Source organism: Primulina eburnea, chromosome 1, assembly GCF_022965805.1.
Source record: "Primulina eburnea isolate SZY01 chromosome 1, ASM2296580v1, whole genome shotgun sequence".
Classification (NCBI taxonomy): domain Eukaryota; kingdom Viridiplantae; phylum Streptophyta; class Magnoliopsida; order Lamiales; family Gesneriaceae; genus Primulina; species Primulina eburnea.
Genome location: NC_133101.1, coordinates 21918443 through 21931834, shown reverse-complemented (window position 1 = coordinate 21931834; position 13392 = coordinate 21918443).

The window sequence follows — 13392 nt, the reverse complement described above, 5'->3', positions numbered from 1 at the left end:
ACTGCTTGTCAGAAGTCTGCCCTGCCCGAATTCTGTCTCTCAGTGTCGACTGCACTGTCAGGGTAGAAATATTAGGGGCACTACCCCTGGCATAAACTACAAGCTCAAATCGCTGAATCTCTGCCTACAATGGTCTCTGTATAGATAGATGAGTGATCACTGCAGTCTTCCTGCTCAAGGCATCTGCAACTACATTAGCCTTACCCGGATGGTAGCTAATGTCACAATCATAATCTTTCACTAGCTCTAGCCACCTCTACTGTCTCATGTTCAGCTCTTTCTCTGTGAAGAAGTAATTCAGGCTCACTTGATCAGTCAAAATCCTGCACTATTCTCCTACAGATAATTCCTCCAAATCTTCAGAGCAAAAACCACTGCTGCGAGCTCGAGGTCATGAGTCGGGTAGTTCTTCTCATGGACCTTCAGCTGTCTGGACGCATAGGCTATAACTCTGTCGTGTTGCATCAGAACTGCGCCCAAAATGAGCTTCCAAATTTCTGTATAAACCACAAACTCTCCTTGCCCTGATGGCATATTGGTGCAGTGGTAAATGCCTGCTTTAACCTGTCAAAGCTCTCCTGGAACTCAGATCCATAGATGAACTTGGCATTCTTCTTCGTCAAGGCGGTCATAGGCACCTCAATATAAGAGAAGCCCTGAATAAATTTCCTGTAATAACCAGCCAATCTCAAGATGCTATGGATCTCTTTCACGCTCTTGGGCATTGGGCAATATCTTCTTGCCTCAACTTTACTGAGGTCGACCTCTATACCAACCTGAGATATAATGTGGCCCAAGAATGCCACTCTGTCTAGCCAGAACTCACACTTACTGAACTTGGCATACAGCCGTCTGTCCTGTAAAGTCTGCAATACAGTCATCAGATGCTGAATATGCTCCTCTCTGCTCCTAGAATAAATCAGTATGTCATCTATAAAAACTATGACAAACTGATCCAAATATAGTTGAAAAACGCTATTCAAGAGATCCATGAAGATCGCTGGCGCGTGCGTCAGTCCAAAGGACATCACCATAAACTCATAGTGCCCATAATGCGTCCTAAACGCCGTCTTATGCACGTTAGACTCTCTCACCTTCAGCTGATGGTATCCAGATCGGAGATCTATCTTTGAGAATATTGATGCACCCTGAGGCTGATCAAATAAATTCTCAAACCTGGGCAATGGATACTTGTTCTTGACCGTGACACGGTTCAGCTCCCTGTAGTCAATACAAAGCTGCATGCTGCCATCTTTCTTCTTCACAAAAAGTACCGGTGCGCCACATGGAGAAAAACTAGGGCAAATGAACCTATATCTAGCAAGTCTTGAATCTGATCCTTCAGTTCTTTCATCTCTGCGGTGCTAGATGATAAGGCGCCTTAGAAATAGGCATTATACCTGGCATAAGCTCGATAGAAAAGTCTACTGTAGGACCGAGTGCTTACCGCTTTACCATAAGCTATAGCTGGTGGTAATGGTACAACTCAAATCTTTTAAACCGCACAGCAGCTCAAGCATCACGGTTTGATCACTCTACCACGCAGGGACAATTATTGCACCCAACATTCTCCCTCTCAATAATTGCACTCATTGCAATCAATGGGAATCGAACCTGTGACCTTGGCTCTGATACCAATTGTAGGACCGAGTGCATACCGCTTTACCAAAAGCTATAGCTGGTGATAATGGTGCAACTCAAATCTTTTAAACCGCACAGCAGCTGAAGCACCACGGTTCGATCTCTCTAGCAAGTAGGGACAATTATTGCACCCAACATCTACCTCTCTGTCTGGTGGAATGCATGAAATGTCTTCAGGGAAAACACCAGAGAAGTCTCTGACCACTTCAACCTACTCTAGCCTCTGACTGACTGGCTCAGTCACAGACACGATACTGGCCAAAAATTCCTGGCGGCCTCTCTTCATGAGCTTCCTCGCATAGATGCAAGCAATGATGTGAGACATCTGCTGATGTCTGGCTGCCTCGAATGAAAACGGCTTACCGCTTGGCTGTTGGACAGATACCGATCTATGTCAAAAATATATGACAGCTCCATTTGAAGAAAGCTAGTCCATGCCGAGAATAATATCAAACTCCGATAGCGGTAGCACAATCAGGTCTACTCGCACCGCATTTTTCTGTAACCGAAACTCCAATCTCTTCACTATCTGGGAGGTAAACATCTGATCTCCGGACGGAATCGAAACCCTGAATCCCACATCCATAGCCTCTGGTATGATTCCTAGTTGTTTAACGAATGAATCAGATATTAACAAATGTGTAGCTCCGGAATCTAGCAATGCATACGTGGCTTCACCTAAAATATATATCTGTCCTGCGGAAAAAAATACCATCAAATTTGATCGCGTTGAAACATAAGAAATTTTCTACCAGGAATTATCCCATAATCCTTGAAAAAATTACTGATTTACTTCTAGTTCACAAGCAAAAATCTCAAATTTTCACCTCAAAAATTTCGGAATCAGAAATCGCAAATTGGCCCTACAATTTTCGAAAATTGCAATTTTTGTCCCAAATTTTTTTCGAATTTAGCCCTTTAATCCTTAAAATTTTCAAAATTTACAAAATTGATTCCCAAAATTTTGAAAATTTTGAAAACAACCCTTAAAATTTTTTGTTAATGCAATATGGTCCTTAAAAACCCTTAATCAATTCAATTCAATCATTAAATCCAACTATTTAGAATATGTAACCTAATTTATTCTAGGTTCTCAATCCTAAAGTAATACCCATAACAATCATAAAACCCATGCAATCAATGAGGAAATTTAAAATTCTTAAGCGTAAAGGTTACCGGTGTTCAGGGTAGAGTCTGGCTCCGTCCCTGCCTCCACTGCAAGCATCACGTAGGCCCTGCCAGTCGTAGGGCCCTTGTTCTGGGGCAATCAGGTGCCTCGTGGCCATCTTTTTTACATATGAAGCACCTGAAGGAGTCCCACATTCATTTTCCATAGTGCAATCTGTTGCACTGCTTGCACACCTGTCCCTCCACCGGCTTAGGAGCCCCTGGTGCCTGTGGAGGACGTTGTGCTGTCCTGGCTTCATAAATTTTTCCTGAGGATTCTGCTGCCCCTGCTGCCTCGGTGGCCCTGAGTTCTGCTTCTTCTACGGTTGTGCATTGGGCTAGGTATGATGCCTCTTTCACTGCATCTCAAAATCAATGTCCCCTAGCGCCTGCTCCGCCTGAAAAGCAGAAGAGGTGGCCTCGTGATCGAGCTAAACTTGCACTGTAAAACTCTTGGTCAAAACTAATAATATTTAAGCTCAAAATAATTGCAAGTGGACGATGTCAATTAATAGTATGATGTACGAGATTACGAGTATCGTTCCACTAGAGACTGTATTTTACAATTATTAATTCTAGTTATTAAATCTTTAGCAACTAACTTTGAATGATGGTTTACTACTACTATGTTTGACTAAAAATTGCAAATGAAAAATTTCAGGAATTAAATGCTGAAATATATAAGCTAGAATGGTTTATTAAAGTTCAATGATAAATGAATTTGTTGGGTATTTCGATTCACCTACCCCTCGTTATTTACTTAATTTGTTCGATACTGATCTACGCTTTCGACAGGATTTCCTATTCAATTGAACACGCCCTCTCGAGCTATGCCAAACTAATTTTACTCACTGAAGTAATTAAATTTCTTTAATTATTTATCAAAGGTGAATTGCATGCCGCTCTATGAAATCCCCCTGGCTTTCGACCCTTAGGAATATAACTATCAACATGTATCCAACTTCATATTTCTATGTAAATTGTAGATCCACGGACTATGCTACTCGTTCATATCACAAGCTATTCTCTCGAACTCACTCGCGATATGAGATGATTATTAAAGTTATCTACTCTTTAATAATGTCATGAAAAACAATAGCATATTCAAGAATTAATCAACAATCAATACGTGAATTAATTAAATCAAAGTTCGGGGTAGGATCCCTTTAATCTTAACAAATATGAAAAATTAGCTACTCGATGTCATAATTAAACTAAGCAAAAAAAAATTTGAATAATAGAAAATAAACTCGAAATACTAGACGTGACGAAATCTGCAAAGAACGGTGCCTGGAAGTCTTGAAATCTTCAATCCAAGCACTTGCTCCAAGCTTTTCTCTCCTTCTTCTCTTCTTTGGCTGCTGAATAATGCTCAATTTTCGTGCCTAGGGTTACTTGTTGCAGCCTCCCCCTTTCCATATTGAAAATAACCCAAATTTGGAAATTTTCCTTTTTTACTCGCGCTGGGGCGGTCAAACTTGACCGGCCCAGCGCGATGTTTTATGTGATGTTGGTCTCTTCCACAGCCTCTCGCGCTAGGGTGGTCAAGTTTGACCCCCCAAGCGCGAGGTCTCCTGTTTTGTTCTTCAGCCTCTCGCAAACTTGACCGCCCTAGCGCGAGGTGTTCTGCTCGGCATCTCGTTTTTGCTGCACTCGCGTTGGGGCGGTCAAGTTTGGATGCCCTAGCGCGAGGTGTTCTGTCCCCAACATTCTCCTTCAGTTGACCTTTCTTCATTTTCTATCGTTTTTCTGCACATTAATATACTTCAGTGAGCGGTGATCGAATGCAATAAAATAAGAAGAAATAGACAGATTACAGACTCCATATAACCCAGAATGATGCAAAATACGACTCACACAATGCATTAAAACACGTAAATATGACCTCTATCAACCCCTTGATAGTAAATTTTTGCTTGCCCTCGAGCAAAATAGGTTGCAGGATAGAACAACTCGAGAAGTAGCATGTCGGTGCATTCATGGTTCTGATTTGTCTCAGCGAATATCAACACAAATTTTATCCACTATTCCACTAACACAAGACATTAGTTTCAAATTTCAGTACGAAGTTTAAACATTACAATCTTTCATGGATTTTTAAAACAACATGTGTGTGTGCAATGTTGGCTCAAGCATTATGCATTCCCACAGTAAAATTTTCAATGATGTCAGAGACTTCAATCAACACATCAGTGTAACATTCCCTTTCTCTCATCCCTCTTCACTAGTTACCGATTCGCAGCACAGATAGTTAGGACTCGGTATGAAAAAATCAGTGCAAGATAGGGGTGTCTCGACTAGGCTGGAACAGATACTGAGGGAGGTGCAGTGGTTTAATATTTGCGCACATTCGGACTTTGCGTTTGATGTCCTTCAACTCCATACATTTCCATTATTTTAGCCTAGGAATAGAATTTCATTCTTTTATTTGGCTCCCCCACACCCCCACACCTTACATCTCCATCTTTTTTTTTGTGCAACATTTTCTTATTTTTTTGTCCTCCCTCAGATAGGAACAAGAAATATGGGCTTGTGGCTTTGGTCCAATCTCAAGGGTGCATCAATAAGGTTAGACACGGCTAGATACATGGGTACAAGCATCGCGGTATAATTTTTATTGGTAAGCTCGGTTCAATGAATTGGTCTAGCAGAGATGTGCCTAGCTCATCCTCGTCCTGCTGACCAGTGTTCATGTCAAGGGATGTGTTCAAGTTCAAGTCACCTAGTGCATTTCAAATTCTCCACAGACAATGTCCAAGTTCACTATATTATGCATTTTTCTTTTGCCAACATTCGTGCCGAAAATTTCATTATCCAATTAAGATTTTCATTTGTCAACCCCTTGTGTGTTCTCAACTAGTGTCGTGACAGAAATGGACATGCGTATGTATGTCCCATTCAACATCATCATTGGCTACCATATATCATTCTAGCACCAACTATATAACACTTCTCAGATGAAAACAACAAACACAATACAAATGCAATTCGAAAGACGAACTAAAAACCAACCTAAACACAAAATAACCAGATTAAACACCCACCCCAAACAGAAACGTGCACTATCCCCAGTGCACAACACTACAAAAAAAAGTAGGCAAACGAACAGACTACTATCCACAAATGCTAAACGGAATGCATGCGAAATTAAAATAGAAGACAAATGCAAAGTAAAAGGAAACGGGAAGACTCCCCTGATCACTGGTCATCCTCCTCGTCCTCGGGTGGCACAACTCTAGGCTCCTTATCGTCAGACTCAGGATAGGCATACTGGAATGGGAATGGAGGCGGGAATGTCGACGGTGGTGGGTAAACTCCAGTGTCAAGGCCCATGTGCGATGCCATCCCGCGTACCAGAGACTCCATCGAGGACTTTTGCACGCTGTTGATGGTGTTATACTGATCTTGATGGATCGCAAAGACACACAACTCATCAAATTTATCAATAATGGACCGTCGGCGGGGCTGTGGAGGTGGTGGTGGGTGGTTAGCAGCTACCTCCTCCTCGTGCACCTCTGGGAAGTCGATAGCACGCTTGCCTCTCTTTGTCTTCATCCACGAGTCGTCAATGGGCTTCACTGGTTGTAACCATTCGTATTCCACATTGACAACTACCCCGACTCGCACACACAGCTCGGTAATAATAGTGGGAAAGAATAAGGGGATGCTCGAGTTGTGTATGTATTGCTAGATCTGAGAAAAGATCAGTCGGCCCATATTAATTATAATGCCCTCCATCAGTGCGTAGACCAAGATGGCGTGGTCTTTCTGAACGTCACTGGTATGTGACACCGGCATTGATCGCTTCGATAGAAATGCATACCTCGCAGGCCTGAACAACAAATATTTTTCAAGAAAATAACTCGAAGTCTTCCACCTAGCCCCCGGGTAACATAGGGTTTGCATAATTAACTTGAAATTTGGATTGGCGTTAACGCCTCTAAATCAGACTCATCAACTAAATGGATAACCAATAATGCATTTAGTGTGGTCGAGTCGAAAGAGACTAACTTACCTCGTACCATAGCCGTTCCATTAGTCCGCTCGGCGGCGTTGGCATAAAATTCACGCACAATTGAGACTACCACGGCCTTAGGTTTAGCGCAGAAAGACTCCCAACCGCGTTCCTCAATATCTTGCAACAGATGTAGCGATCCAGCATAGAATTCAAACCTCCGCTCTGGAATGGGGAGCCTATGCACCTTCGATTTCTTCGGAGCCATGTAGGAATGTGGGTGTGGAGAGATGAGATGACCAATCCGCATAGCTTTTAAGATTTGAGAGAAAAACAGAGTCACTGGTGTGCTTGAGTGGCATGGGAGTGTATGAACTCGAGTATCTGCAAATCAAGAAGAAGAGATGGATGGTGAGGGCGTTTGTTTTTTTGTTTTTGTTTTCAGAACCGTCGGTGTGTGTAGAATATGTGTGCGCACAGAGTGAGAAGAAGAAGGGAAGGGGATGGCTTTATAATTCGGCGTGCTGGGATGGTCAAGTTTCACCGCTCTAGCGCGCTGCGTTCTGGTGAAAATCAAAGTGGTCGCACTGGGGCGGTCAAAGTTTACCGCCCTAGCGTGATGTCCACTGTCCCCAGGGTGCCAGGGAGTCGCGCTAGGGCAGTAGAATAATACCACCCTAGCGCAAGCTCGTGGGGTTTTTGCAATTTTTTTTTAAAAATAAAAAAAAATTAAAATAAATCAATTAAAAATAACAAAATCGAATGTAGCACAAGATAAGAAAAAGAGAGGTAGTTCTAAATTTATATCGAGAGCTTGACTATCGGTCAGTTTTAGTTCGGACTATCTTGGAACCGGGTGATTCCAAGTTGTGGCTCAATTGTGCACCTATGTAGTGCTTCAGTCGCTGGGCATTGACCGTAAATGTCCCATCTTTTCCATCTTTCAGTTCTACAGCTCCCGATGGATATACTTTAGAAATCACGAATGGAGCAGACCATCGCGACTTCAATTTATCGGGAAACATTCGCAACCGGGAGTTGTAGAGTAGGACATTTTTACCTTCTTTGAACTCCCTTTCAATGATTTGCTTGTCATGAGCCCTCTTTGTCTTCTCCTTGTAAGATAGTGCGAGATCATATGCCAGATTTCGTAATTTCTCCAACTGATCCAACTGAAGCAGACGTCGTTCACCTGCATCAGTAAAATTAAAGTTCAGTGCTTTTGTTACCCAGTATGCACGATGCTCTAACTCTACAGGTAAATGACATGCTTTACCAAACAGTAAACAATATGGTGTAGTGCTTATAGGTGTTTTAAAAGCAGTCATATATGGCCAAAGAGCATCATCTAACCTCATAGACCAATCTTTCCGACTGACACCTACCACTTTTTCCAAAACCCGCTTGATCTCTCGGTTAGACACATCTACTTGACCACTCGTCTGGGAGTGACAGGGGGTAGAGATCTTATGTGTGACACCATATTTGCTCAAAAATTTTCAAATAGTTTGTTGCAAAAATGGGTGCCACCATTACTAATGATTGCTCGTGGTGTTCCAAATCTGTTAACAATATTTTTCTTTAAAAATTTCAGGACCACTTGAGCATCATTAGTCGCATGTGCTTCTGCCTCTAGCCAATTAGACACATAGTCAACCGCAACCAGAATATATTATTTTGTGAACGAACTGGGAAACGGTTCCATGAATTCTATCCATCACACATCAAAAACCTCACATTCCATGATATTGTTTAATGGCATTTCCTGACGGTTAGAGATGTTACCTGTCTATTGGCATTTATCACAGGCAAGCACATAAGAACGAGAATCTTTAAATAGAGTCGGGCAATTGAAGTCACATTCAAGTACCTTAGATGTCGTCCTTGTTGGTCCAAAATGACCACCTACCTCACGGTCATGGCAATGGTCAAGAATTTGACCAAATTCTTCCTCTGCAACACACCTTCTTATCAAGGGATCTGCACAAATCTTAAACAAAAACAGTTCCTCCCAAAAATAATGCTTTACGTCAGAAAATAATTTCTTTCGTTGGTGAAAAGATAGATTGGGTGGGTGGTGTGCATGTGACAAGAAAGTTAGCAAAATTTGCATACCAAGGACAGTGTTTCACCTCAAATAGCTGCTCATCAGGAAACCAATCATTAATGGCATGATCTACACAGTCATTACTAATAAGCTCCAATCTAGACAAGTGATCGGCTCTCACATTCTCAACACCCTTCTTATCCTTTATTTCTAAATCAAACTCTTGTAACAATAAAATCCACCTAAGTAGGCGTGGCTTTGCATCTTTCTTAGCAAGTAAATATTTCAGTGCAGAGTGGTCTATGTAAACAATGACTTTGGACAAAACAAGATATGAATGAAAATTTTCAAGGGTGAAAACTACTGCAAGTAACTCCTTTTCAGTTTTTGCATATTTCAATTGAGCCTCAACTATGGTCTTACTTGCGTAGTAAATTGTATGAATACCTTGTTTTGCTGCTGGCCAAGCACGACCCCAACCGCAGTATCACTGGCATCGCACATCACCTCGAAGGGTAGATCCCCATCCGGTGTCACCAAAACAGGAGCCATCACCAAGCGCTCTTTTAAATCCTCGTATGCCTGCAGATAGTTAGAATTAAAATCAAATGGTACCTCTTTCATAAGTAAAGAAGATAGATGTTTGGCAATTTTAGATAAATCTTTAATAAAATGCCGATAAAAACCAGCGTGGCCTAGAAAACTTCTAACTCCCTTTATGGATGTTGGAGGTGGTAAGTTTTTGATAACTTCTACTTTTGCCTTATCAACCTCTATTCTATGCTCTGATATTTTGTGCCCTAATACTATGCCTTCTTGTACCATAAAATGGCACTTTTTCCAATTCATCATCAAATTCGTCTCTTCACATCTCATCAATACCACCTTCAGATTCTGCAAACGGTCATAAAAAAAAGAGCCAAATATCGAGAAGTCAACCATAAATATTTCAAGGAAAGTATCTATCATGTCATGAAATATAGCGATCATGCATCTTTGAAAAATGGCAGGGGCATTACACAAACCAAAGGGCAATCATCTAAAATCAAAGGTGCCATAAGGACAAGTGAAAGTGGTTTTCTCTTTGTCCTTGGGCACAATCATGATTTTGTTATACCCTGAATGTCCATCCAAAAAACTATAAAACTCATGACCCGCTAACCTCTCAAGCATTTGATTAATGAAGGGAAGTGGAAAGTGATCTTTACGGGTGACATCATTAAATTTCCTGTAATCGATACACACACACCATCCCGTACCTGTCCTAGTGGGTATTAATTCAATTTTTTCATTTGTAATAACAGTAATCCCACCATTTTTCGGCACACATTGAACAGGACTCACCCATGCACTATCATATAGGATAGATAATACCTGCATCAAGGATTTTGATAGTTTCTGCTTTTACTGTCTCTTGCATCTTTGGATTCGATCTTCTCTGAGGTTGCACAAGAGGTGAGTACTTGTCTTCCATCAATATCTTGTGCATGCAGACTGATGGATTGATCCTTTTTATATCCGCTACCTTCCACACAAATGAACTCTTGTGCGCTTTCAAAACTTTCAGCAGTTTGCCCTCCATCATATCTGTCAAATCAGAAGAAATAATCACATGAAGTTTATTATTCTCACCCAGATAGACGTATTTCAGATGTGGGCCTGAGCTCAAGAGTTGGTGGCTCCTCTATGCTTGGCTTCTGAGGGGTCAAGTCTCTCTGATCCCCCAGGTCCTCTAATCTCATCCTTATTGGCCTCTTCCATAGATGGTTGGCATTAAGGTATACCACTATTTCAGCTTTCTCTTCATCCAATTCATCTTCTCTCAATTCAGTAGTGAGAGTGGCTTCCAAAGGGTCCTTTGTAGCATCTGAACATAGTTACACGCAAGAGAATCAAAAGCATCAATTCTAAAACAACTATCAGAATGCAGTGTGTGCTTAAGTGCGTTAAAGACATCAAAAGTAATCTCCTCTTCCCCCACTCTCAATCTCAACTGCCCTTCTTGCACATCAATTAGGGCCTTGCCAATTGCAAAGAATGGCCTCCCCAATATCAACGGCATCTCTATGTCCTCCTCTATGTCAAGCACCACAAAATCTGCAGGAGAAATAAATTTGTCCACTTTCACTAGCACATCCTCAATAACTCCTCGTGGATACTTGACAGATCTGTCTGCTAGCTGTAAAGATATTCTTGTTTTCTTAGGTTATCCAAACCAAGTTTCCTAAACACAAACAAAGGCATAAGGTTAATACTTCCACCAAGGTCACATAAGGCTTCATGAAAAACAACATCACCAATCATGCAAGGAATAGAAAAACTCTCTGGATCTTTAAGTTTCGGTGGGATCTTATTTTGCACCAAAGCAGAGAAATTTTCAGTTAAATTTATTGTCATGTGATCCTCCAACTTCCTCTTATGTGCTAATACGTCCTTCAGAAATTTAACATAACTTGACATTTGCATCAAAGTATCGGCTAAAGGAATATTGATGTGCAAGTTTTTAAATAACTCAAGAAACTTACATAATTGTGCATCAAATTTTGCTTTTTTCAATGCTGCAGGAAAAGGAGGAGGTATAACAATTTTGGATTGTGCAGTGAGTACTGGTGTAGAGATAGAAGACTTACCTTTGGTTGTCTCAGCTTGTTCATCCGGTAATTGACTTTTTCCCTTTTCCTTGGACTCTAAAACTTTGCTTTTCTTCTCTAGGAGGGTTTGTTTTGTACATCGGTTGTTTTCCATACGGCTATCCTCCCTGTGGTCTATTCTGACTGTTTTCACCACCCCATGAGAAGTTGGGATGTTGCCTCCATCCAAAATTATATGTGTTTGAATATGGATCATTCCTTGGATGGTTTTGGACTCCCACTTGATTCACTGGTGCCTCTTTTTGCACATAGAAGGGATTGCCATCTGGACAGTCCTTCGCAAAGTGTTCCCCTCCACACTTATCACAAAATATCTCTTGAAGACGTATAGCTGTGCCACCCATATTCAAGCCGTCCAATTTCCTGTTCAAGACATCAAGTTGCGTAGTAATAGCAGAAAGATCAGTTACCTGGTGAACTCCTGCACTTCTCCGCTGGTTGTTCCTTTCAGATTGAGGATGATAGCTGCTAACAGTCATTTCCTCTAATAAATCATATCCTTGCTCAGCAGTTTTTCTCAATAGGTTTTCACAGGCAGTAGCATCTATCATAGTACGATTAGGAGTAAGCAAGCCATAATAAAATGTTTGAAGGACTAATCCAAGTGGCAGTTCATGATGCGGACATCTCCGTAATAAATCTTTGAAGCGCTATCATGCCTTATATAAAGACTCCTGCTCGAATTGAGCAAATGTGGTGATGTCTGCCTGCAGCTGCATGGTCTTAGATGGAGGAAAGTATTTAATGAGAAATGCTTTTACCATGTCCTCCCATGTGGTGATGAAACCTACAGGCAAACAATTTAACCATGCTTAGCTTTGTCACGTAAGGAGAAAGGAAATAAACACAATCTAACAACATCATCAGAAACTCCATTAAATTTAAAAGTATCGCAAATTTCAAAAAAATCTGCGATGTGTGTGTTTGGGTCATCTAACGCAGATTCCCCAAACTGGACCGTATTTTGGATCATCTGAATTATAGCTGGCTTGATTTCGAAGTGGTTTGCCCGCACAATAGGCCTCACAATGATGGGGCGTGCACCATCTAAAGAATGGTGGGTATACTCCAGCATTGGTATGTGGCGTGGCACCTCAACACGTCTATCTTCATGGTGTTCCTCCTCATGCTCGTGCTCGTGCCTCTCCATTAGCTGCTTAAGTCTCTGCTGCTGTCTCTTTCTGCGGAAAGTTCTTTCAATTTCAGGGTCAAACTGCTCAAGCTCCATGTCAAGTGACTTTGGCATGCACTGGAAAAGATATCTGGAATAGAATATAGAGTGTTAGCTAAAGAAAATTAAAACAATGCTAAATAAAATAACTAAAAATAAAATTGTGAATTAACAGTCCCCAACAACGGCGTTAAAAACTTGATCGAGCAAAACTTGCACTATAAAACTCTTGGTCGAAATTAATAATATTTAAGCTCGAAATAATAGCAAGTGCACGATGTCAAGTAATAGTATGATGTACGAGAGTGCGAGTATCGTTCCGCTAGATACTGTATTTTGCAATTATTAATTCCAGTTATTAAATCTTTAGCAACGAACATTGAATGATGGTTTACTACTACTATGTTTGAATAAAAATTGTAATATAAAAATTTCAGGAATTAAATGCTGAAATATATAAGCTAGAATGGTTTATTGAAGTTCAATGATAAGTGAATTTTTGGGAATTTCGGTTCACCTACCCCTCGTTATTTACTTAATTCGTTCGATGGTGATTTACGCTTCCGACATGATTTCCTATTCAATTTAATACGCCCTCTCGAGCTATGCCAAACTAATTCTACTCAGTGAAATAATTACATTTCTTTAATTATTTATCAAAGCTGAATTACATGCCGCTATATGAAATCACCTAGCTTTCGACCCTTAGGACTATAACAATCAATATGTATCCAACTTCATATTTCTATGTAAATTGTAG